General features: G+C 44.1%; 2 long non-coding RNA genes across 4 annotated transcripts in view; one reads left to right on the top strand and one right to left on the bottom strand.

The window, feature by feature from the left end:
- Positions 1–1,485: 1,485 nt before the first annotated feature.
- LOC140603644 (uncharacterized) lies at positions 1,486–15,761 on the bottom strand. The gene is made up of 4 exons (XR_012006570.1): positions 15,349–15,761; positions 13,183–13,850; positions 12,749–12,819; positions 1,486–1,948 (listed from the first exon to the last, which is right to left on the bottom strand). It is a non-coding gene; the product is annotated as an uncharacterized lncRNA (long non-coding RNA).
- The window catches only part of LOC140603645 (uncharacterized), a 38,127-nt gene continuing 23,597 nt past the window's right edge, over positions 9,951–24,480 (top strand). For 2 of the 3 annotated variants that reach the window (XR_012006574.1, XR_012006572.1), the window contains exons 1-2: positions 23,776–24,098; positions 24,287–24,413. This is a non-coding gene — a long non-coding RNA (uncharacterized lncRNA). Of the gene's footprint in view, positions 10,032–23,775; positions 24,099–24,286; positions 24,414–24,480 lie in introns of those variants that run through there. The other variant, XR_012006573.1, reaches the window with a different exon arrangement.

Below are 24,480 nucleotides of genomic sequence, written 5' to 3'. Positions count from 1 at the left end.
GCAAATGGAAAATGCTGGCCGTTGTCCAGTCCATTCACCTTGCCTGCCAAAAAGTCTCTTAGCGGCCTTCTCCTGTCTTGGCAACTAGCTAGCACTCCACCCAGGAATGTCACCTGACTACGCTTCCTGCTATCCAACATTCTTAAATAGAGTAGATCTGGATAGGAGTTTGGACCAACACGGCTTTGGTTAAGTTTGACTCATCCCTAAAGATTTTGGAGCACTTTCTAAATCAAAAAAAAAAAAAAAAAAAGAAAGAAAAAAGAAAAGCAATGAGAGGAAGAAGGGGGTCTTTTCCCTGGGGCAACAAGAAGCCTTAGTTAAGTTAAACTGTTCTTCAGGGTGTTGGATTTTGTCAAATACCTTTTCTGCATCTATTGATATGATCATATGATTTTCCTCCTTTGGCCTTTTGGTATGATGGGTTGATTGTTAATTGCTTTTTGAATATTTAATTAGCCTGGCATTCCTAGAATAAATCCCACCTGGATATGGTACCCAAAAATGAACAGTTATTCAACTGAAGGATCAGGAGTAAATCATCAAAACAATTATAAAACCCCCTTAAATAGGTCAATTAAGATAGTATTTTTTAGTTACCCTATATAGTATCATTATATATATTTTTAAAGATTTATTTATCTATTTGAGAGAGAGAGAGTTTGTGTATGAGTAGGGAGAGGGACAGAGGGAGAAGTAGAATCTCCAGCAGACTCCTCACTGAGCGTAGAGCCCCAAGCAGGGCTGGATCCCACAACCCTGAGATCATGACCTGAGCCCAAACCAAGAGCCAGACACATAACCAATTGAACCACCCAGGCACCCCAATAGCATCACATATTTTTTATTTCCTAGTTTTTCACTGCAAAAGTAATGGAATTCATTTCAATAATCACTGTAGAGAGAAAGAATACAATAATCATTCAATCTTAACCACCTAAGTTGGCATTTTTGTTACCAGTTATTTTCCACTCCGCTCTCAAACTTCAAACCCATTAATAAGTCTTGCTCTATTTTTAGCCTCAGAACAGCATTTAGAACAGACTGGGGAGATGTTCTTGTTCTCCTAAGCGAGGCGTGGCATCCATTCCTGACTGCTCTCTGCCAGCCCAGCGGTTTCTCCAGAGACAAGCTAGCTCTGTCAGGTGAGGGACACCTGTACCCTGGGGACCATTAGCACATTCCCCAGAGATTAGTCAATTCTCACTAACTAGATGAAGATCACTAATGGCCACAAGGAAAGACTAAAGTCACTTATTTCAATGATTTTTATTTCTTTGTGGGTGTGTGTATTCTTTATTTCACCTCATTTTTCAGAAATTTTATATTGATTATTTTTAGTTCTTGTAACTGAATTTGATGTAATCATGTGAAATATTTAATCTACCATGTGGGATCCTTTTTGTAATGACTTGAATACCCATTTAGCTAAAATTTAACGTGAATTTTTATTTTTTTTAATTAAAAATTTTTTTAAAGATTTTATTTATTTATTCATGAGAGACACAGAGAGCGGCAGAGGCACAGGCAGAGCGAGAAGCAGGCTCCATGCAGGAAGCCCAATGTGGGACTCGATCCCGGGATGCTAGGATCACGCCCTGAACCAAAGGCGGACGCTCAACCACTGAGCCACCCAGGCATGCTTAATATGAATTTTTATATTGTTTACCATTCTGTGGAAATACAAAGCAATTGGAAATAAGTCAGTTGTTCTCCCACCCAACTCTTTGATTATAAAAACCTCTAGATGTTTTTTGTTTTGTTTTGCTTTGTTCTATAACATTTTCTGAAACTAGTCTCATACTAGTCTCATAATTATTTTCATTGGGATAACTTTCTGGCAGTTTTGTGTGTTTTAGTCCAGAGAAATTGAAGAGTAGAATCCAAACAAAATCTTGTTTACTTTTGCCACACTTTAGGAACCAGAGTAAATTCAGTCCAGAGGACCCTAGGGGAAAAGGAGGGAAAAGGAAAAGAAAAGAAAAAAGAAAAAGAAAAGAAGGCTATTCATTGTGCACAATTGAAATTAGCAAAGAAGGCTTTATTTACACTGGACATTATCATCCTAATTAAAAGTGTAAAGCAATACATCCATAATGATAGATAATTGTCCTTGAGAGCACTATTAATGAGATTTGATAATCAAATGCTTGTGTGGGGGCATTTAGAAATTAGCAGAGTCTAATTATTTGAGCTGCCCAATTTTTACAGAAGGAAAATTAGTTTTGGGCAAAGTACATTTTTCTGGGCGTCCCCCTCACTTGGATTCAAATGGGTACTGTTTTTTTCTGGAGCGCTTGTCTCTTCATTAGATTGGCTTCCGGGAGAAAGGCCAGCAGTGTTCTCCTGCTCTGGGATAAGGCTGTCTGGTCGGTCAGTCTGTCCAGGTGGGCAGCGAGCCAGCCAGCCTATCTCTGTTTGCTGTTTCACCTGCCATTCCCCTGTTCCCACCTGTTGGCTCCTAGTGTGGGACGCTGTTGTTGGGCTCTGGTTTTCTACCTCAGTGAGCATTCAACAGTCTGTTTTGATGCCTTGCTTTTAGAACCAGGTTTAACAAAGCAAGGGGTGGAATTGCCTTCCTGGGAAGTCAAGAAAAACAGTGCCACTCAAGCTCCACTGGGAGGTTGTTGCTACTATTACTGCTTTAAATCAAGGCAGGCCTTCTCCCTTTTCATGCTATCTCAGACCATATGCAATTGCTGCTCCTTGACCCATTTTGATTCTAAAACTGTCAATTTTATGTGATCAGCTTAATAGTTGAATTTGGAACACAATGGAGTGAATTTCAGCAAAGGAGGAGAGAACAGACATTTACTGAGGTCACAGCGTGCCAGACATGGTAACTCACTCATACCTCAAATTACCCCCAGAATACAAGCTACATAAGGGCAAGGAGCAAGCTTGCCTTGTTGACAATCCCATCCCCATTTCCAGCACAATATATGGCTCAAGAGATATTCACAGGCAGTGGCATAAAATAGACTAGAATATCAATACAGCTTGCAGAGTGCATGCGATTGTAAGCCTGTATATATATACAAATTGATCAATAAGGTACCTGGCATATGAAGCAGCTCAATAAACATTAGGGTAGAGAGATTGAGACTAGGAGAGATGAAATAATGTGCCCGAAGGTAAATTGCTCAAAAACAGTGAAGGCAAATTGGAACATATTTGGTTAAATCCCAAGCCCACATCGTTTCTGTTGTGCTCATACAGTTGTATTTCACACAAGGTCCAATCTTGGTAGCTCTTTCTATTCTGTTCCCCACAATCCTCCAACTTCCATCCCCAGTTCTTAATCATGTTACCAATGAGGTCTCTGGAGCCAGAGGAAAGGGCAAAGACAAGAGGACCTGCCTCAGTTGCAACCGCATTGCCTCCCCTGCCTACAGCTTCCCTACTGGTCCCTGAGAACCTGCTGATGGCTGAGAACTGACACACCAGACTGTGCCGTCTTGGCAGACATACAATTCTGCGCCCCTGCCCTGCCTCCTATTTCCAGAGGAAGTCATAATAGTAATAAAGAGGAGAAGGAGGAGAAGGAGGAGGAGGAGGAGGAAGAGGAGGAGGAGGAGGAGGAGGAGAAACAATAACAAGGTCACTTCCATGTGCCAGCTGCCACTCTAAGCTCTTTGCTTGCATTATTTCGTTTACTGCTCACAAAATTCCACAATCATCCTCATTTTACAAACTGAAGTCACTTACACAAAGCCAAGCCATTGATTTTAACTCGGCTCTATCTTACTTCAGAGCCCAAGCTTTTAACCCTTCCTTATAACCTAAGCTGGAACAGAAATGTCCCCATATTATCAAGAAGGACCATGAAAAGAGCTAGAGAAAAGCAAGATTGGAATATCAGAAGACAGGCTATCATTTATCCTTTCTTCCAGTAACAAAAGTTTGTCAAGGTTTCAGTTGCTCTGAAATTCGCACACTTGTGCTAAGGCCGTCTAGGGGCCCAATCAGGGGCTACTGCTCCGTCATTAGGAAGGAGGAACATGTGGGGGGAAGATGCTGTCCTTGATAAAACCACCCTTCAGGATAGGAGGCAAGAGAATTGAAGGAAGATAATGATGGGCCAAAAAGGAAAAACTAGCATTCTACCTCTATAGAGAAGCAGAATGAGGGTCCCAGAACCCAGCACACTTAAGCTTGAAACCTGGCTCCACCATGGGTTTACTGAGTGACCTTGGAAAAGTTATCTCCCCTTTCTGAATCTTATTTTCTTTATCTGTATAAAAGAGAACTAATAATGCTGACCTCACTGGGTGGTTACAGCATTTAAAATGAGGGCGTTTGTAAGGGACCTGGAATACTTCAAAATTTAATAAATAGTGATTCTCCTCCCTCCTTCTAGGGAATTAGAGAAAGCAAATTCACTTTGTTTAAATGCATATAAAAAGGTTTCAGACGGCTCCTTAACAATGTAGATTTTTGTCAGTGAATATGCAAGCCAGAAATAAAGAGGGTTAAGAAACATTGGCCAACAGTATCCCTATCTCTTCTTATGATCAGCCTCCTCATGAAGGCTTTCCTCCTCAGACAAAAAAGCAGAGGCTCTTGTTTGAGACACTCAGCCTCTGGTGGGGATGAACCCCCTCCTTCTCTGACTCCAGCCCATGCTGGGCACCAAAGCATCTTGGAGTGGAAAGCCTTCCCTCCTGGTGCTCCCTTTGTCATTAGCATGTGGGCCAAAACTTAAAAGATGAGGCGGTAGAAGAGGGGGTGGGGAATGAGAGTGTGGCAGCTGGGTCCTACTGCGTGTGCTATGAAATGTGCAAAAGAGAGGACAATTCATAAAAATTCAGAGGTTTTGGAATTCAAAGCAAGACCACTAGCTGTCACCACTGTGACCATTTTAATAACATCGTCTGTCTTCAGTGTCTGATCACAGGTAAATTGATCGTAGGTACAAATCACCGGCACATTTAATGCTCTTAGCACCCACTTTGCATTTCATTGGCAGATATAAGGAACGGTTTCAGCTACTTTTCCATTTGTAATTGTTTTCTTTGGATCCTGATGCTTTAGTCACTGCTCATCACTGCTCATCAAAGAGCTTTTATTAACTCATGTCTTCAGGTTAATTCTGCCTTAGAAAGGGAGTTGGATTTCAACATGCACCTTGAATCTTTTAGGGATCAGGGTAAGCCCATGCCTCTCCTTCCTGTATGATGCTGTGCGAAGCTGGGAAAGCCCTGCACTGCATGGCCCAGTGGTGCATGCTCCGTTTTCCCTCTCGTGTAACCCAAGGCAAACATCTCAAATGGATCATTTAACCCCACTCCCCACTTTCCTTCACCTCTGTTTGATCTCAGGCTTAAAAAAAAAAAAAAAGAAAAGAAGACTCCTTCAAATTGATTTATTCAAATGGACAAAATGCAGTTTATATAAGGAGCCCTGAAACACCATAGGGATGGTCTTTATCATTGTGCAGGATAAAAAAGGAGAAGCAAAGTGACTCAAATGAGTGTTTATGTTGTTCAGGAGGGCGTGGGAGGCGGCTGGAGAGATGGCATTCTATCTCCTTCCCACTTCTTTCCTCCTGTCCTGTACATTAGCACTTGCCCTCTGGGCAAGTGGGCTAATTTTTTTCTGTTGAGAGAGACTGCTTGTCCTTCATTTGGCCCACACTTTTATTTTTGTTGCTGTTGTTTTGTTTTAATAACTGAATCTCTTTAGACTTTAACCGCAGAGATTAGTCTGCGACCCTCAGGCCTTTGCATGCCAAGAGAGGGAAAGGCAAAGGCTGAGATATATGCAGATATCAGGTAAGTATGGTGATGCCTTTCTGGATTAGACAAACACAGGCCAGTTTTCTTCCAAAAGCTTGTATTTGCTCCAGCACTTACCTTCTTTTAACTTGTCATGTTTATATAGAAATGGTTACGTGCTATATGAGTGGTGCTTAATTCACAGAAAGAATTCGGGATCCCAACAGCCATACTGACTTTGCTTTTCTAAAATGCCCCAATCCTGTTCTACCGTCACCATGTGAGTTCTTAACTAAATAGAGTGTTGGCATGGCCAAGCAGCAAGAATATATCAAATACTGGCAAAGGGAGTGGGTTTCCACCTTCACTACGCATGGCATTCCCCTGGGTGATTAAAAAATATATATACGGTTATCCTAGCTCTGCACCAGAAATTCAGATTCAATGGGCCTAGGCGTAAGTATTTTTTTAAAGGTTCTTCAGGTGATTTTAATGAGCAGCCAGGCTCTAGAACCCTTGGGCAAGGCTCTCTCCTTTCCCAGAAAGATCCAGAATTGTTTTAGAAGTACCTATCTAGACGTGTGGTGTCATGGTCTCTAACTACTGAAACTAAAGCTATATGATTGTTCCTTATGTAATTAACTCTCCTATCATGAACACTCGTGAATACTCTAGAGTTTAGTCTTTTCAACTGTAAGACAGAGGCTTTGTTTATATAATTCCAAACACTGCTTGGTGGAGCCAAATCTTAAGCTAATTCCTTTAAAAGGTTGGATATGTGGCATGGTTTCAAAAATAAAAGACTTAATGGAGCCCAGCCTCTTGTGACTTTGGGCAGATTTCTTAACCACTCTGTCTCAGTTTTCTTATCTATAAAATGGAGTAAAAAATAGTACCTATATCAGAATTTTTTAGATTAAGTGAGTTAATCCACATACAGTACTTTGAACATGATTTGGCTAATAGCAAGTGTTCAGGAAATATCTATTGTTATTATGACTATAAGACTCTGTCCTTTGACCCAGGTTCATTTGACTGCAACTAAAATCCTCTCCCTGCCTCTCCCTGCCTAACTCTCTCATTAGCTGAATGAAATTCTTATCAAGGAGAAGAGTGAGCTCAGCTATATTGTAAAGGTATGTCTCTCGTTGTGAGAAAATATTACTTTAAAGAGGCAAAATCTAGATGTTTGAGAGTGGTCATGCCCCTACACGGGATGATAGGGGCTACCATAAAGTGCTTGCTCAATAGGGAGACCAGCTTAGGGATTCCCAGCAGAGCAGCATCTGAAATTTTGATTTTGTTCTTGGAAGTAACACTAGGCCATCTTTCCTCAGAAAAGAATCAAGAATTCTCTCAGAAATCACAGAGTTGGGTTATTGCAGCTTTTGCCATACACACTGGGGCAGTGTTTCTGAAATACTATGAGAGATTCAGGGAATGTTCTGGGGAATCTGCTGCCCCAAAATAGACCATATGCTTTAGTACAGTGCATACCCTGGTTCCTCCACTGTTCAACTTTTTCCTGTGCAGGATTATAATCCCAAAAGAATCAGTATAACCCTGAAAGAGAACAGCTGTTTATTGAAGCATGATTTAAATTCTCTTTTCCCACATCTATTATAGCCTTGGGTTGTTCTTAAGCAATCAGAGAAAATAGGACCAATGCTTGGAAGAGTGATCCCTTCTTCAAATGAGTCAAATTAAGACATTTGTTGACTTCCGCAGAAGACAAAGTAAGAAGCAAGGATTTGACTTACTCAAGGATCTCTCGGCTTATGTCATGGCAAAGTTCTCTTCATTGGTTTTTCTATTGCCTTTCAAATATGAGTTGACATACAAGCATTTGATATAGTGTGAGAAGTTAGATAAGGGGGGTAGAATGTCATAAGCCCTAGATGGGGATCAGGACACTTAGTTTCCAGTCTTGCCTCTGCCTTAGCCAAATTTAAAATTTCAGCCTCAGGCATGTGGGTGGCTCAGTTGATTGGGCATCTGCCTTCAGCTCAGGTCATGATTCCAGGATCCTGGGATCAGGCCCTACATCAGGCTCCCTGATCAGTGGGGAGTCTGCTTCTCTCTCTCCCCTACCCCTCCCCCTGCTCCTGCACCCTGCACTGTCTCTCTGATAAATAAATAAAATCTTTTAAAAAACCAAAAAACTTCAGCTTCTTGGGCAATTGTAAAGCATGAGTAGAGGTCTGAGGTCTCTATCCATAGTAAAATGTCATTTAAATCCAAATCCATTTATAGGTGAGTTTTAGTCAGTGTAGCTAAATGTTTGTCTCTTTTATTGTTCTTTTCAAAGAACCAGCTTTTGGTTTAATTGATTTTTTTCCCTATGGTCTTTCTAGTCTCTATTTTATTCAATTTCTACCTAATTTAATTTATTTTAATTTAATTTCCACCTAGTTGAAGGTCTTGCCATTGTAGATACCCACCATGCTGCCCACCATCTCTAGCAGGATGGATCATGTCCCATAAATTTCTCTTAACCACCTCCTGCTTCCCCAAGTGGGGAGCCTCCTCCTTCTTGGCATTGTGCAGGTACTTCAGCAGTGAGTGCTGCTTCCTCAAAAAATCCAGGCTGAGACTGTCCCTGCTGGGCGTTGTATAGCTGCATCAACTGCCTGTAGGCCATGTCCAGCAGTTGGTCAATGTCCATCCTGCTGGTGAACTCATGGTGCATCGTTTTTGCTCCTTCTGCTCTCTTATTAGCTCTTCCTTTATTTCCACTTTAATCTTTATTATTTCCTTCCTTCTGCTCATTTTTAGGTTTAGTTTGTTCTTTTTCCAGTATCTCAGGGTGGAAGATCAGGTTATTGGTTTAAGATCTTTCTCCTTTCTTAATATAACAGTCACAGCTATGAATTTCCCTTTAAGCAGGGATTTAGCTGAATTCTATACATTTTGATATATTGTATGTTCATTTCATTCACTTCAAAGTGTTTTTTTTTTTAACTTTTACTTATTTAAGTAATCTCTACATCCAAGGTTGGGGCTCAAACTCATGACCCCAAGATCAAGAGTTGCAGGCTTCTCTGACTGAGCCAGGAGCCCCACCTCAAAGTATTTTCTGATTTCCCTTTTAATTTCTTTTTTGATCCATTAGTTATATAGGAGTGTATTGTTTAATTTCCACATATTTATGAGTTTCCTCAATTTTTTTCCTACACTGATTTCTAATTTCATTACATAGTGATCAGAGAACATACTCTATTATTTCTATCCTTTTTGATTTATTGAGTTTCATTATGTGGCTGCTGTAAGAAAATACCATAGACAGTAGCTTAAAGAACAGAAACTTATTTTCTCACAGTTCTGGAAACTGGGAAGCCCAAGATCAAGGTGCCAGCCCATTTAGCTTTGGTGGGAGCCAAAGGCAGCCCACTGCCTTCTCACGTGTTCTCACATGGTAGAGACAGAGAGAGGGAGAGAGAGAAGAGAGACAGAAAGCTCTCTAGTGCTTCCTCCTATATGGACACACTTACCAGTGTGCCTGGGTGGCTCAGTTGGTTAAATGTCTGCCTTCTTCTCAAGTCATTGGGATTGAACCCCGTTTGGCTCCCTGCTCAGGGAGAAGGCTGTTTCTCCCTCGCCCTCTACCCTTCTCCCACATTGTGCTGTCTCTCTCTCTCTCAAATAAATAAATAAATAAATAAATAAAATCTTAAAAAAAAGGACATTTATCCTACTATCAATTAGTTGAAGTCTACACTCGACTTTGAAAGACTATTTCAGCATAAAGTAGTTCAGTTTCTAAGGATTGTTTATGTCTATCAAGCTGTGTAGTCACAGCATCCTTGCAAAGCAGGTAAATAATGATATTGGTATTCTACTTTTTAAAAATGGACAAGTAGGGCCCTGGAACAATTAGGAAGCTAGGACCACGGTGAAGGAGTGCCTGAGCAGCGACAGCAGTCACATCTTCTGAGTGCACCCAGTGTTACCTTCCTTGCAGACTACACCGCCTTCCTATGGACCAGTTAGGAGGTAGGAGACGTTCCGGCTGTGTGCGTACCTGTGTACGACAGAGCAGAGCAGACAGAGACAGAGAGAAAGTGCACAGGCAACTGCAATGTTAAATTTCTGTTTATCCTGAAGCTATCATCAGGTTTAATCATTCTTGGAATTCTGGTACATGAACAGGGTGCAGTTTTGAACTCATTATTTACACAACATTCTCCCCTCCCTCTTGCCTGAGGGAGAAAGGGGCTTTCTCTAGAGCCAGCGGAGACCTCAGACCTTCCCACCTCGTCTTTCCTAGCAGACAGCCAACAAGCATGCCTGCTGCCTCCTCCTCAGGACTGTGTTGTGAGTGTGAACTGGGGTGATTCTTTTTATTAATTTTATTTATTTATTCATGAGAGACACACACAGAGAGAGAGAGAGAGAGAGAGAGAGAGGCAGAGACAGGTGGAGGGAGAAGCAGGATCCATGCAGGGAGCCCGACGTGGGACTCCATCCTGGGTCTCCAGGATCACGCCCTGGGTGAAGGTGGCGCTTAACCACTGAGCCACCCTTCCGCCTGGGGTGTCAGATTGACCATTAATAAGGAAGAGAAGCTGCACACAGCTTCTCTCTTCTGTGCTTCCTGCCTTCCCTCATTCTCACCTGACTGTCGACATAGTAGGCTCTTAATATTTATTGATTTGGTTTTGTTGGGAGGCTAGGCCAAGTTGTACCCTAGTTAATGAGCTGATGATGACTTCAGGGAGAGGTGGGACTGACACATACCCCAACAGACTCCCAAAGTCTCTCTCTGAGAAGAGTGGTAACTGAAGATTAAGAAGGGAGATAAGAAGTAGCAGAGCTGCACAGCGAGAGGGCGGTACCTGGACCCCAGTCCTGCTGCTGAGGCTCCGCACATCTTCAGTCAGCCACAGCCTCCGTTTCCCTGAGTGTACATGTTGGCCTCTAGAGTTTACTTCCACTTTAACATTTTCTCTGTGAAATAGCTCATTCCTTTGTTCACTTGTTTTCTTTTTTTTTTTTTTTTTAATTTTTATTTATTTATGATAGTCACAGAGAGAGAGAGAGAGGCAGAGACATAGGCAGAGGGAGAAGCAGGCTCCATGCACCGGGAACCCGACGTGGGATTCGATCCCGGGTCTCCAGGATCGCGCCCTGGGCCAAAGGCAGGCGCCAAACCGCTGCGCCACCCAGGGATCCCGTTTTCACTTGTTTTCATACTCATACTCTGATTCAACAAACATTTATAGAGTACCTACTGAGTGCCAGGCACGAAGTAGATCAGAGGGGGAGAGACAGGGATGGGGATGCAGAGGTAAAAAATGAACCACTGCAGCCCTTGAACCCATCTCGTTGGCTGCAGGGAGAGAATGGGAGATATCCACATGGAAAACAAATAGTGCGGCAGGATTAGATGGATAGCTCTTGGGGTAATTCCCCCACACCTGCCTGTCCAGATGACCCTGGCCTCAGAAACCTAGAGAACTAAGGCAAAGCTAAGGGGAAGCTGGGAGGTGGGTGGGCTCAGAGGGATTCTCCTGAATGTTTAATTATCTTTGAGAAGTGATTGATCATCTTTCACTTGGCCACTGATGATAATTAGAGAATAATGGATATGATGGCTGCGTGTCTAAGTATTTTGGGTGGAGTGCAGAACCCACACAGAGGTATTGGTGCTATAGGCTGTGTCCACCAAATAGGCTACCAGTGTTCTCTGACATTGGTTCCACTGAAGAGGTTGTTTCTCAGAGAGCAACAGAACTCAAGTTGGCCCAGAAAGAGGCCCATGGGTCTTCTAGGACTATACTCCTGGAATAGTCTCAGTGGACCTGACCTGCAGCTGAATACACGGCATCACCTCAACTCAGCTCAGCTCAGCTCCACACCTGTGATTGCAGAATCCACAAGCCAAACTGGCCCACATATATGTCCAACAGAGCTTGCAAACAAAGCCAAAACTAAAAACGAAAATTAAAAAGAAATCCCAAGTTTCACAGGCCCTGGTGCAGCCCAAATAATCTTGCTGCCATGCACAGGGGCACTCGTCCATAGTGTCCGCTTTGGGGCTAGTGGATGGCCAGACTCCAATAATACATTCTCTTTACCTGTCTTCACATGGGGCCAAAGAAAGAGAAATCCCACCTAGGTCTGCTCATACAACCAAAAAGAGCAACAATGTGGGGGTAATTAAAATTCCACAATGGCAGTGAAACAACTGTGTGACAACACAACTGAATTGATTGCTTATTGTGTGCCAGACACTGTGTTAAGCACTTTACATGTATTGGCTTACTTGGTTCTTCATCCGATGAGGTAGGTACTATTGTTGTCCCCATTTCTAGTGACAGGAAAAGCAAGGCTTGGAGAATTTCAGCAAACAGCACAATAATTAAAATCCAGACAGGGTAGCTCCTAATGACTCAGTCTTAACCATTACTCGGTTATTATGCTTCTAATGTGTCTCTTTTACCATCAGTGAAAATTAAGCACCAGAACACACACCCTGAAACATCTTTCTTCTCCTGTGGCTTCTCCTGAGGTTTGATCTGAGTTTTTTTGTGTGTGTGTGTTTCTAAAGTACCTGGGTGGCTCAGCTGGGTAAGCACCTGGTTTCAGCTCCAGAGATGATCCTGGGGTCCTAAGATTCAGCCCCACGTCGAGTCCCCTTCTCAGCTCCCTTTCCTCTGCCCCCCACACTTAGGCTGTCTCTCAATAAATACAATCTTTAAAAAAAGCATTTTTGGGGGGCGCATGTTTTTAATATTGTAAGCTACCTCGAATCCTTGATGGAAATAGATACATCTTAAGGCACAATTAAATAAAAAGGCAGAAGAACGCACACAGAGTTTGTGGAAATCGGCTCCAACCTCTGTCTGGTTGTAACTGCTTTGGGGTGAGGGCTGGGGGCGTTGTTTTCGTGGCTGCCAGACAGAAGGTTGTTTGAACTTGGCTGGCTATGAGAGCCAACAGAGTAAATTTGAAGAGAAAGATAAACATACAACAACTGTTCAAAGCTTCAGGTGTTATGATTGCTAATTGAGAAAGGCTCTAAATAATACCTGCTGGTGTGTAGGAATTTCACTCCCGGGGATTCATGGCTCAGGCTGGGATTCTGTTCCTTCAGATTCCCCTGTAAAGAAATTTCAAGTGGTGTCCTGGGCAGTCAGGGGCGGGTGTGCCTCGGTATAACCCAGAGGCACTAAATAGCACCTTTATTTCTGAACTTTTCCAGTTGTACCCTTGATGCACAGTCTTTCTCTCTCTCTCTCTCTCTCTCTCTCACACACACTTAGACTTACCACACACAATTCACACATGTGCTCTCAGACACATGCAGGAACATGTGCTTTCTTATGCACGCTGGCTCTCCAACCTATCCATGTGCAGAACACACGCCAGCTCACAGAACACTCAGATATTCACATGCACCTTCTCTCATGCACACATTCCTACACCCCCCCCCCCCCCCACACACACACACTCTCTCTCTCACCTGCACAACATACTTCTGCCAAGCTGCTGCAGCTGTGCTAACCTGCCCACGTTCCTTTCTGGGCCCAGCCCAGTCAGCATTTTCCCAGGCCCAGGCTCACTTGAGCCACCCCGCCGTCTGCCCTCAGAGCCCGGCCACACTGTCCCTGACTCCAAGTCGCCGGGTGTGAGCGACTGGCGCCTGCTGACGTAGGCGGAGGTGTGCTCAGCGGGTGGCAGGTGGGGTAGAAGCTGGGAGCCCCTCAGCTGCCCTCCTCACAGGGACCTCCCCTTCCCCGGCGTCACGGCTCCATCTGGCTTCTTCCTCTTCCAGAGACAGCGGCCTGTAGGGGCCGGTGCTTTGGGAAACATCCGGCCGGGGCAAGCTCCGTCAACTCCTGAGTCTCAATTTCCTCAGCTGTGAATGGAGCTAGTATGTTGCTGAGCTGCGCAGAGTATAAATCCCACGCTTGGTGTGGACGTGCGAGTCCGGGGGGGCCATTAGCAGCGACTCCTCTGCCTGCTAAGTGGTAAAATGTCTCTCGACTCGCTCCTGACTCACGCGGCCAACTTCCCTGCCAGAGGACTCAGCTTTATGTCAACATTAACTTCGACATTTTTTTAAAGACCAAAAGAGGCGCCAATACACCGCACAGATTAACATCACAGGAAAGTATCTTCGTGCTGTTTCTAATAAATGAATGCACAAGGAGAAAACACTTTTAAAAAATCTTCATTTTTATATGTGATGACTTTAAGAGTAGGTTTATATTTCGAGTGATGCAGCCTCCAAGCTCAGGCGTGATTTCAAAGGCGGAGAAACGATGCCCTCTCTCCTCCCCGTGTGCTTGCCTCTCCCTGGAAGTGCTTAATGGTGCTAATTAAGTACTAATTTTGATACGAAAAATGTGAAATACCACAGTTCCTCAGGGGAGAGAGAGAGAGAGAGAGAGAGAGAGAGAGAAGCTACAGATACTGAATATAGAATCTCTCTTGGCGAAATTTTCCCAAACATGGTGGTTCAACACCTTCCCCTGGTGAGGATGGCTGTGAATACCCCTCCTCCCGGCCCTGCTGCGGCCCAAGCACTATTTAGCATCTAACATATTCGGTCTTTCTTTTGCCTCGGGGCACTGACCACAACTGCACTGATGTCAATATTGTTACAATCGATTCAACGCTGGGCTCTCTCACTAGAGGACGAGCTCCAGGAGGAGATGGGCTGGCCTGCGGTGCTCTGTCTTAGTGCTCGTGTGGTGTCTGGCACATGGCAAAGCTTAGTAAATCCTCACCGAATGAATGGATGAGCTATAGTCCTTGCAGCAAAGTAGCAGGTTAGGCATAATTATCTCCATTTCGCAGATAAGGAAACGAATGCTTAGAAAACTTAAGTGGCTTTCCAAGGAGATACTAGTTTGTGTGCTGGGAATCCAACCAAATTCTGTTGATTCCAAACACATTTGCTCTCTTGGCTACTAAAGTGACTGTTTAAATGAGAGCCCCTCTGAATTGCCTTGGTTTGTGTAAGGATGAAGATTATTTGATAATAAAACATCTTTCTGGGTTTAGCTCCTTTATCTGGTCCTTCATCTCCCTGATGGGTTATAATCTTACCTTTAGCTTCTCAACTCACTTACTCTTTCCTATTTTACTCTGTGCTGCCTTTGTTGTCAGTTTCTTTCTTTCTTTCTTTCTTTCTTTCTTTCTTTCTTTCTTTCTTTCTTTCTTTCTTTCTTTCTTTCTTTCCTTTTTAAAGATTTTATTTATTCATGAGAGACACAAAGAGAGAGGCAGAGACATATGCAGAAGGAGAAGAAGCTGTGGGACTTGATCCCAGGACCTTGGGATCATGACCTGAGCCAAAAGCAGACGCTCAACTACTGAGCCACCCAGGTGCCCCCAAGACCCATCCCAAGACAACTCTCATTTAATCCTCCAGGGATTCTTCTTACCTCTAGTCCCTTCCTCTGCCCCAGGAACCCTAGCCAGGAAGCAGCTCAGGATAAATTTCACCATATCTCCCCCACATGATTAACAGCCACCCTTACTCCCTGGCTGGAGCCAACAAGAACCTCCTTGTTTCCAAATCCAATAAATACTCCAGTGTTCTCACCCTTCCTGGACTCGCATCTGCATTTGCTACTGGTGCCTGCTGCTATGGGAAACCACTTGTGTTCCCCACTCTTACCTTGGCAAATGGTGGTGGGGTTCCAGGGTTCTCATTTTGTCCTATGTAATCTCCCTGGAGTCCCTCATCTACTCCCCTGTGGTTTTGATATCATCTTTATCCAGAGATTCTCAATTTAAGCAGGCATGAGGATCATCTGAAGGAGACTGCTCATCATCCTGAGTGCCGATTTGTCAGGTCAGGGGAGGGGCTGCATTCACATGATGCAGTGCAGGTTGTCCCCAGACCACAGGATGAAACTTTGTGCCACAGGCTAGTATTTCCCAGCAGCATGCCCTTCCAAGCTCTAGACTGTGTAGTTGGCTCAATATGTCCTTGGCTTTGGCAGTCACGGCAATGTGCTGTCCAGATCTCCCTTCAGGGAAGTACTTTCTGCCCCAGCTGCAGAGAATGCTGTCTGCATCCAACCTTCCACCCCTTCCAGGATTGCCTTGGTTAGAGAGACTCCCTTTGTCCAAGGTCACGCCACTTCTTGGGCAGTCGCATCCAATCACTCATCAGTGTGGGATATAAAGCCTCCACCATCTTGGCCCAACTTGGAACGGCTCTGAAAGGCCATCCTAGGTCTAAAGTTCCCTGAGAGGGGAAGTGATGGGCTGGTGTTCTAGCACTGTGTAACAAACCATTCCAAATATAATGGCTTTAGACAATGGCAACGCATATTTAGCTCATGAATCTTCAGTCTGGGCTGGGCTCCAGGTTGGAGAAGGAGCAGAGATCATTCATCACTGCTCCACTCAGTGTCGCTGGGGTGGCTTAGAGATTGGGGCTGGATATATATATTTTTAAATATTTTATTTATTTATTTGAGAGAGATAGCAGGGGGAGGGGCAGAGGGAGAGGGACTCCCAAGCAGGCTCACTACTGAGCATGGAACCCACTTGATCTCATAACCCTGAGACCATGACCTGAGCTGAAACCAAGAGTTGGCCTCTCAACCCACTGAGCCACCCAGGTGCCCCAGGATGGGGTGCATTTAAAAACTCCTTCACTCACTCATGTGTTAGGCACCTGGATTGGGCACACTCAAACGGCACAGGGCTAGACCGCTGGCCTCCTTGCACATCTCTCTCTAGCTCTGTGTGATCTCTCTACATGCTTTTCCCAATGTGGAAGCTTCAGGGAAGCCAAACTTCTTACTTGTTGACTCCAGGCTCCTAAAATGCATATGGCAAGAGAGGAAGCTAGGCAGAAGCCATACTGCCATTTATGACCTAGCCTCAGAAGTCATGCAGCATCACTCTGGTCAAGCTGTTTAAAAATCTCCCCAAGTTCAAGAACATGGAGTGTAGACCCTACCTCTTAATGGAGGAGCATCCAGCTCACTGTAAGAAGAACATGTGGGATGGGCCATAAATAGGTGTGGCCATCTTTGGAAAATATACTCTGCCTCAGCCAAGGCTGTCATTAGGCCTGCCTGCGGCTCGGTCTCTGCCTCTGCCCACTCCTATTTCTTCACCCTCCTTCCTGTGTTGCACTCAAGAGCATACCCTAAGAAACACCCTGTTCATCAAACTGTGACTCAGAGCCTATTTCCCAGGAACTCAGCCTGCAAGACTAGCCCCCCTCAAAACCAACAAGTTCAAGTAAAATCCCCAACTTTCTCTGCCTCTTTCCACCCCATCTTCTCTTTTCTGTGCCTTAACTCAGTGAATGGCCCACCTCTGTCTAGTGTCAACCCTCTCCCTTGGGCAGTCTCCATGGCCTGTGTTTCTGGGATATCCTTCACACATGTCCCTTTCTCTTCTTTCCCAGGCCTTGTCCAAGCCACTCCAACTCTTACTACTATCTGCACAGTAGTCTTTTAACTTGTCCTCTGTGCCTACTCTTGCCTCCCCACTGCTCAACTGTACTTGCTGCCAGAATTATCAGTCTCATATTTTATTATTTTATTCCCCAGTACCCATGTGATAATGCCCAGACTTCTTAACTTGGTCTTAACTTCTTGGTCCACAGCTGCCTTTGTAGCCAGACCTTGCCCTCCTTTGGAGTACCAGTTTCTCAACCGTGCGTCAGGTCCACTCACTCTTTCTTTCAGCTCATTTGTTATGTTATGAGCACAGTAAAATCTCTGTACCCTGTCAGGGATCTTCCTCTTGGTGGATAGCACTGTCCTTCTGCTACACCCCAGACCATCCTATGTGCTTATCTTTCACGTTTTGATCCAAATTTCAATTCCTCCCGCCAGCCCTCCATGACACTTAGACTGGGTGAGGGGCCCTGACTTGAGCTCCTGAGGTGCCCTTCCCACCATTGCACAGCCATATACTTCGTGGAAATCACATTGCGACCACCCTCCCTGGAGGCTAGAAGTTCCACCAGAGCAGTGACCATGTCATCTTGTTCACCAATGGAGCCAAGACACTTAGCCCAGTGTGTGTCACACAGTGGACACTCAGGCTGCTCTGTACAACAGAGCAGGTTGTGCACTGGTCGACTCCAAGGAGCTTCATTTGCATAAACTACCCTGTGCATACATCCCCTAGAATTATGCAGTACCCACCCTATGCATACACAGTGACCCAGCCAACAGTTTTAATTGTATAATCAAATGAATACATGAATTATGCTATCTTTGGTGTTCTCTGTTAACCATGAGATTAATGTTTGGCAAAAGGAAATTATCTGATTTCAGCAGTCTCTTTTCCAATGCCAAAGAATGCAACATTGGCAACTAGAAAAGAAAACGCAAAAGCCTAAAGCAAGAGTTCTCAATCCTGGATACACATTAGAATTATATGGAGGAGCTCTAGAAAAATACAGATGCCTGGGCCTTGCCACTGGCCTATCACAGAAATTCTAGGGGTGGGGCCCAGAAGTGGCTTTTTTTTTTTTTTTTTTTTACTTCTCTCCAAGTGTCTCTCCCATGCAGCTAAGGTTGAAAGCCTCTGACCTAAAGAGCATCCAAGCAAATCCAGGGAGCTTAAGAAACCCACCTAGCAATCATTAACCTTACAAACACCTCACTCAGGAGCCACCGGGCTGAGCACCCAAGATTAAAACCTTTTGAGGCTAAATGTACTTCTCTGGGATTGGGACCTCAGAGGCAGTGCTCAGTTCCTCATATCTGTCAGTTCATAGTATGGTCTTCATTGGTCCATGCAAGGCCCTCTCTCATTTGATTTATTTATTCCATTTTACTCCATCCTCCCTGCAAGTTTCTTACCCTCACCGTGGGCAGCCATCCTAGCACACCTGATGCAGATACAAGTATATACGTGTGTTCATATGGATTCTTATAAAAATGTGTTTTGCTGCTTTTTGTGCCTGTACTTTTTTTTTTTTAATGTAAATGCATTGTACTCTAGGCTCATTCAGATAGTTAATGTTTCACTCCATCCCATGTTTCACTCCATCCAATTTGTTGTTCCTGTCTGCTGCAGAGGCTTCCAGTCTGGGCTTCCACCATGCTTTCCCCATCCACACCCCCAGTGGCATTCACCCACATTGCTTCCAGTTCCCAAACACCACAGCACTGCAAGAGCCATCCTTGTGTATGTTCCCTTGTGTACTCACCTTAGAATTTATCAGGGTTAAGTGCTCTCTCTGGTTTATTAGCCATATATTTTAGGTCTCACATTACTTATGTGTTTTTGCATAATGGATACTCTTCTACTAATATACCAAGGAGAAAAATCCAAGTGATTTGTGTAATATATTAACTATAATAATGGGGCCCAAACATGTGTGAGTGGCTATAAGAAAACAATGTAACACATTCCTGATGCCACAAGAAGTGCTGGGAATCTTAGCATTTTGTGCTATTTAACCCTAATACTCTATCAGGCCGCATCTTAGTAAAGGGGGTGGTCTCCACCAGAGACCACTGGATCACCTCAAATGAAACCTCGGTGAAAGGTAAATATTTCTTGGATTGTTCCAAAATGTCACTGCATAAGACTTCCAATTGCTATGGATGTTAATTGAGCCTCTTATAGGTTTAAAAGGGGCAAAGACTAAACCCAGAAATCAGGTTGTATGCATTAAACCTAACCTCTACTGACACAACTAGGCAGAGTCAGACATTCTAGTTTGGGAAAGAAAAATGTTGCCAAGATTCTGCTTGTTATAATGAACATCATAAGCTGAATGGAATGTTTAGAGAAGACCCTTCAACATTTAATTGGTGAATATCTTGACTGGTAGTAGTTCACTGAAAATCCTCTGCATGATTGCTGTGTTGTATAATACACTGATATCTCTGAGATTTCCAAACCAAATATCTGTGCTTCAAAGCAGTTGTTACTTTAGCAGAAATACTGGGTTAATGCTGAGACTTCTGGGAGCCTTTCTGCTTGACTGGAAACCCAGACAGTTACTGAGCATTTACTCTCTAGCTAGGGAGAGAGTGGTGGTCAACATCACAGGCCACTTACTAGTTCTGTCACTTGAGGCAAAGTGATTCGCCTCTCTGTGTCTCAGTTTCCTCACCTGAACAACAGGGATGGTGTTAGAACATGCCTTTGGTGGTGGTGGCAGGATTAAAGAGAATAACACATGTAAGGTACTTTGCAGATAGGAAGCCTCACAGTGTCCTAAGTCCTGGAGATACTCAGCAAGTTTCCTTGTGATGATTTATTTGGGCATCCTGGTCAGAGCTAAGACATTTCAAGTCTAAGTAAATTCTTTAGATCTGTTTATTTAATAAACGTCCTTCTCTGGCTAATCCCATAGCACATGCTCTTCTGCTCTCTGACTCCCTGTGCCCCCAGGCAACTAAACCACTTTCTTCATTCATCCATTGCTGTAGACAGCCTGTACTTTCATATGCATTTGTTTTATCTACCCAATTAGATTAAAATTGGAAGGAAGTGAGAGAGAGGCAAACCAAGAAACAGACTCTTAACTATAGAGAACACACTGATGGTTCCCAGAGGGGAGGTGGGTGAGGGGGATGGGGGAAATAGGGAGTGGGGATTAAGGAGGGCACCTGTGATGAGCCCTGGGTGTTGTATGAAAGGGCTAAATCACTATATTGTGCCCCCGAAACTAACACAACATTGTATGTCAACTAATTGGAATTTAAATTAAAAGAAAAAGTCAAAAAACAGAATAGAACTGGAAGGAAGTGATGATATCTTCTCAGAAAGCCTTGGTGAGTTCAAGGACACATTATAGACTGATAGAATGCTTATGTATAAACTTACAAAGTCCTTCTGGATTTGGCCCACATTAGAATTGTACTTTCTTAATATATTCTATAAATGTATTAATGAAACCTGAACAGGGTAGCTTTTCCTTCCCTCTTCGCTAGAGAAGTTAGGCTAGTGTTCCTCTGCAGGTAGCTTCAGCCATTTACTCCAGGGTATGGCTCCTTTTCCTCCCAAGCTCCCATCAGGGACAGCATTGATTTGCTTTGGACACAATCTTCAGCCCTATTACTTTTTCCAGAGAAGGACTTCCTGTTGATGTAATTGAGCAGCACAAATCCTGTTTTGTGTGTGTAAGTATGTGTGCATACATGTGTTTGTTTGAACATACAAACACTTCCCTTTTACACTGGTGTTTCAGCTTCTCAGTGTTCACATCTCATTGTAGGCCATTATCATTTGTTATTACCTTTTACAGGTAGGAAATTGGATGCATTTCAATTGCTTCAGTCAGCCACTAATTGATTCATGTGCGCTTTTCTGACATTCAAGTTTAAACGTATTTCTTCCATAAACAGAAGCAATACTTTCCATTTGGGGATATGGCCTGCACATTCTTCTATGACGCTCACTCTTAAGGCACAAGCTGATTTCTGCAGACCATCACTGCACCTTCTGTAAAGAATGTTTCTCCTTCTCATGAAACATGTCTTGTTTTGTTTTGTCTTGTTTTTAGAGAGAGAGAGAGAGAGAGGGAGAGAGCAGGGAAGGGGCAGAGGGAGAGAAAGAGAGACAAAGACAGAGACAGAGAGAGAATCTTAAGCAGGCCCAGTGCAGAGCTGAACGTGGGCCTCCATCTCATGACCCTAAGATCATGGCCTGAGCTAAAATAAAATATCAGACGCTGAATCATCTGAGCCATCCAGGTGCCCCAAAATGTTTCCCCTTCTGATGTGATTTTTTTCTTTAGCTGACTTTATGGATGCTACTGATGACTTGGTGGATTTTAGTTGTATATTTCTACATTTAAGAAATTTTTATAAGCACCAATGTCACTTCTCCCTATTTAACTTCGATATTAATTTTTAATTTATTTAGTTATTTTTTTTTACCTTACCTTGTCTTGGAAAGGACTTAACAATGAATGGCTGGTTTAAGAAAAACGTTCCTTTCTCACATCATTTGTTTAGCAAATCTTGCTATGTTCTCTAAGTTTTGAATTAATAATCTTACTCATCCTCTCAGGATCCCATATATACCAGCTGCTGGAGAGAAACCAAGGGTCAGGCAGGCGAGGGCTCTGGAACACAGCAAAGGCAAGATGGGAAGGAGCCAAAGCAACTGGATGTGACTCTTCCCTTCACACTTAGAGTCTTAATTTTCTGCTCCTGTTCATATTTATTTCTAACTAAAAGCTGTGCCTAAATAATGTTGACTTTTTTTCTCTGTAAGGGCAGATGGCCAGATCAGTTGTTGTCCTCATGGCCTTCTTGGTACTAATTCAAGACATTTCATCCTGAAGCCCTCTTAGGAATACCTGGGTGAGATATTAGAAAGCGTTTGGTTCACACTATTTGCCATGTCCTTTCCATGCTGGTTAAAATAGTTCAAATTCAAACTCCCTCCACTATGTCTCTAACCACTACCAGTCCCAGGACAGTCTGTTCCTTCTGCATCTAATTTTGTTTCTCTCCTCTGAACTTGGGAGCTCTGGGGGTGGGGGTGGGGGGTGGGGGGGTGGTCTCTGGAAGTGTAGGGAACTGGTATTCTTGTATCCTCCACACATCGCCTAGAGCTCTCCCATGTGTCATCCTCCCTAGCCTCCACCTCCTAGTCTCAGAGTGGACTCTTCTTTCTGGCCACTCTGGCCACTCCCTGTATCTCGGTTTTTGGAGCACTGATTTTTTAGACCTCATTCTCTCCTCAAACTTTCTAACTGCTAGTGTCTAGACTACAAGCAAGAATGTGCATCTAGGGGCGCCTGGATGGCTCAGCGGTTGAGCGTCTGCCTTCAGCTCATGTCCTGATCCCGGAATCTGGGATCAAGTCCCATATCAGGCTCCTTGTGGGGAGCCTGCTTCTCCCTCTGTCTCTGCCTCTCTCTCTCTCTCTCTCTCTCTCACTCACTCTCTCTGTGTCTCTCATGAATAAACAAATAAAACCTTTAAAGAATGTGCAGCTATACCCCAGAATTCTTTTCTACGCATTATCAAAAAGTTCTTCAAAATGTGGCTGTAAAGGTGTCTTTTAAATACTTACGGGAGTGAAAATGGCTACTCTAGTGGCTCAAAAAGCAACTGCTCCCACAGGGCCCACACACCTTCCTTTGAAAGGTCTCCTGTTCACTTGAATTAGAATTTGAGGCTCTGGAGAATCTTTTGATCTTTCTCATTATTGCCTCAGAGCCTCATTAACTAATTATTTGACCTCTGACTTGTTTAATTACAGAGAGAATTGAGCATTCTTGGGGCAGCTTCTTGTAGAAGTTAAAAGCATAGGCCTCAATCCCATAGATCTGGATTAGCATAGACTCTGCCTCTGTCTCAGGTGGCTGACTGTGGGCAAGTTATTTCATGTCTTGAAACTCAGTTTCTTCATCTGTCAAATGGGCACAGTCACACCTGTGTTCCTCGGTGGTCCTACAGATTAAATGAGAAAACACCTCCTGAAGGGCCCACTGAAGGGTCTGCAGCAGTGACCAGGACGGACGCTGTGCCTGTCATCGTGCTGCCGAGAGCCTGGGAGGAGGCTACAAACTGGTTTTGGTAGAGTGTAGACATTCCTGAGGAAAGAGATGCATAAGCAGAGACCTGGGAAATGGGTAGAGGCTCCCTCCCAAGGCAGGGGAGATATCCCAGGGAGAGGGAAGAGCAGGTGCGGTGTGTCCTGGATCAAAGCTGGGAAGCAGCCAGGAGTGAGACTGGAGAGAGAAATCTCAGCTCAACCATCAAAGGCCACATAAAGGATTCTTAGAAGATCAGCTAGGATGCTGTTACATTGATTCAAATGCAAAACCTCAAAGCAATGAGGATGTGGAGCATTTAGTAGATTTGAGAGAGACTTAGGAGGTAGAACTGACAGGATTTGGTGATTCATTGGATGTGCTGGGTTCCGACAGCCCCAATTCAACAACGGTTTGTGGAGTACAGCCTCTGTTCCAGGTAGGACCTTGACCGATTGACTTCCTTATCAACCCCTAGGCCAAATGTCGTGCAAACCTCCTCATCCATTCCCAGAGGCCCTGCTGCTTTTGCCTGGGGCAGGGCTCTGACCCTGCCTTGTGGAGTGTGCTTGGGATAGCCCTGGGCCATTATGATTTTCGAAAAGGCAAGGCTTTCAAGAGAGCTGTCAACACTTGAGGATTGGGAAGCTGATTATCCAGTGAGAAGATTCTCTCAGCCTTTAGACTCCTTTCTCTGAAAGCCGGCTTTGTGATCAGTGTGGTGACCTAAAGAAAGGGTCAGAGAGGCACAGTCACCCATTATCACTACTGCCATGTGGTCATTTGGATGAGCTGTAGCCAACCGAGGAGGAGGATGGGAGGAAAACCCGAACCATGATCCAGAAGACCCTCTCCCTCAGAGTGGCTTTCCTTATCACAATTTGGATTCTTTGGGCAGCCTGGGTGGCTCAGTGGCTTAGTTCTGCCTTCAGTCCCGGGTGTGATTCTGGAGACCCAGGATCGAGTCCCAGATCGGGCTCCCTGCATGGAGTCTGCTTCTCTGTCTGCCTGTGTCTCTGTCTCTATCACTCTCTCTGTCTGTCATGAATAAGTAAAGAAAATCTTTAAAAAATAATAATAATAATTTGGATTCTTTGATACTAAAATCTGTTTGTTTCACCCACAGATGGCAAGTAGAGGCATCGAGAAGTGTGAGGGATGGCAGGGGAAGGAGCCTGGGACTGAAGGCAGCGTGTGGACAGAACAGCTCTGGTGTATAAGAAGCCCCCCTTCACAGTGTTGGAGAATGACAAGTAAGGAACTGCGAGTTATTTTTAAGTTACTTTTTGATCATTAGACATACCATTCTGAAACTGGGCC

This window comes from Canis lupus, chromosome 14, assembly GCF_048164855.1.
Source record: "Canis lupus baileyi chromosome 14, mCanLup2.hap1, whole genome shotgun sequence".
NCBI classification, from domain to species: Eukaryota; Metazoa; Chordata; class Mammalia; order Carnivora; family Canidae; genus Canis; species Canis lupus.
Note: the sequence above shows the minus strand (reverse complement) of the source record. Positions and strands in the feature narration are given on the sequence as shown.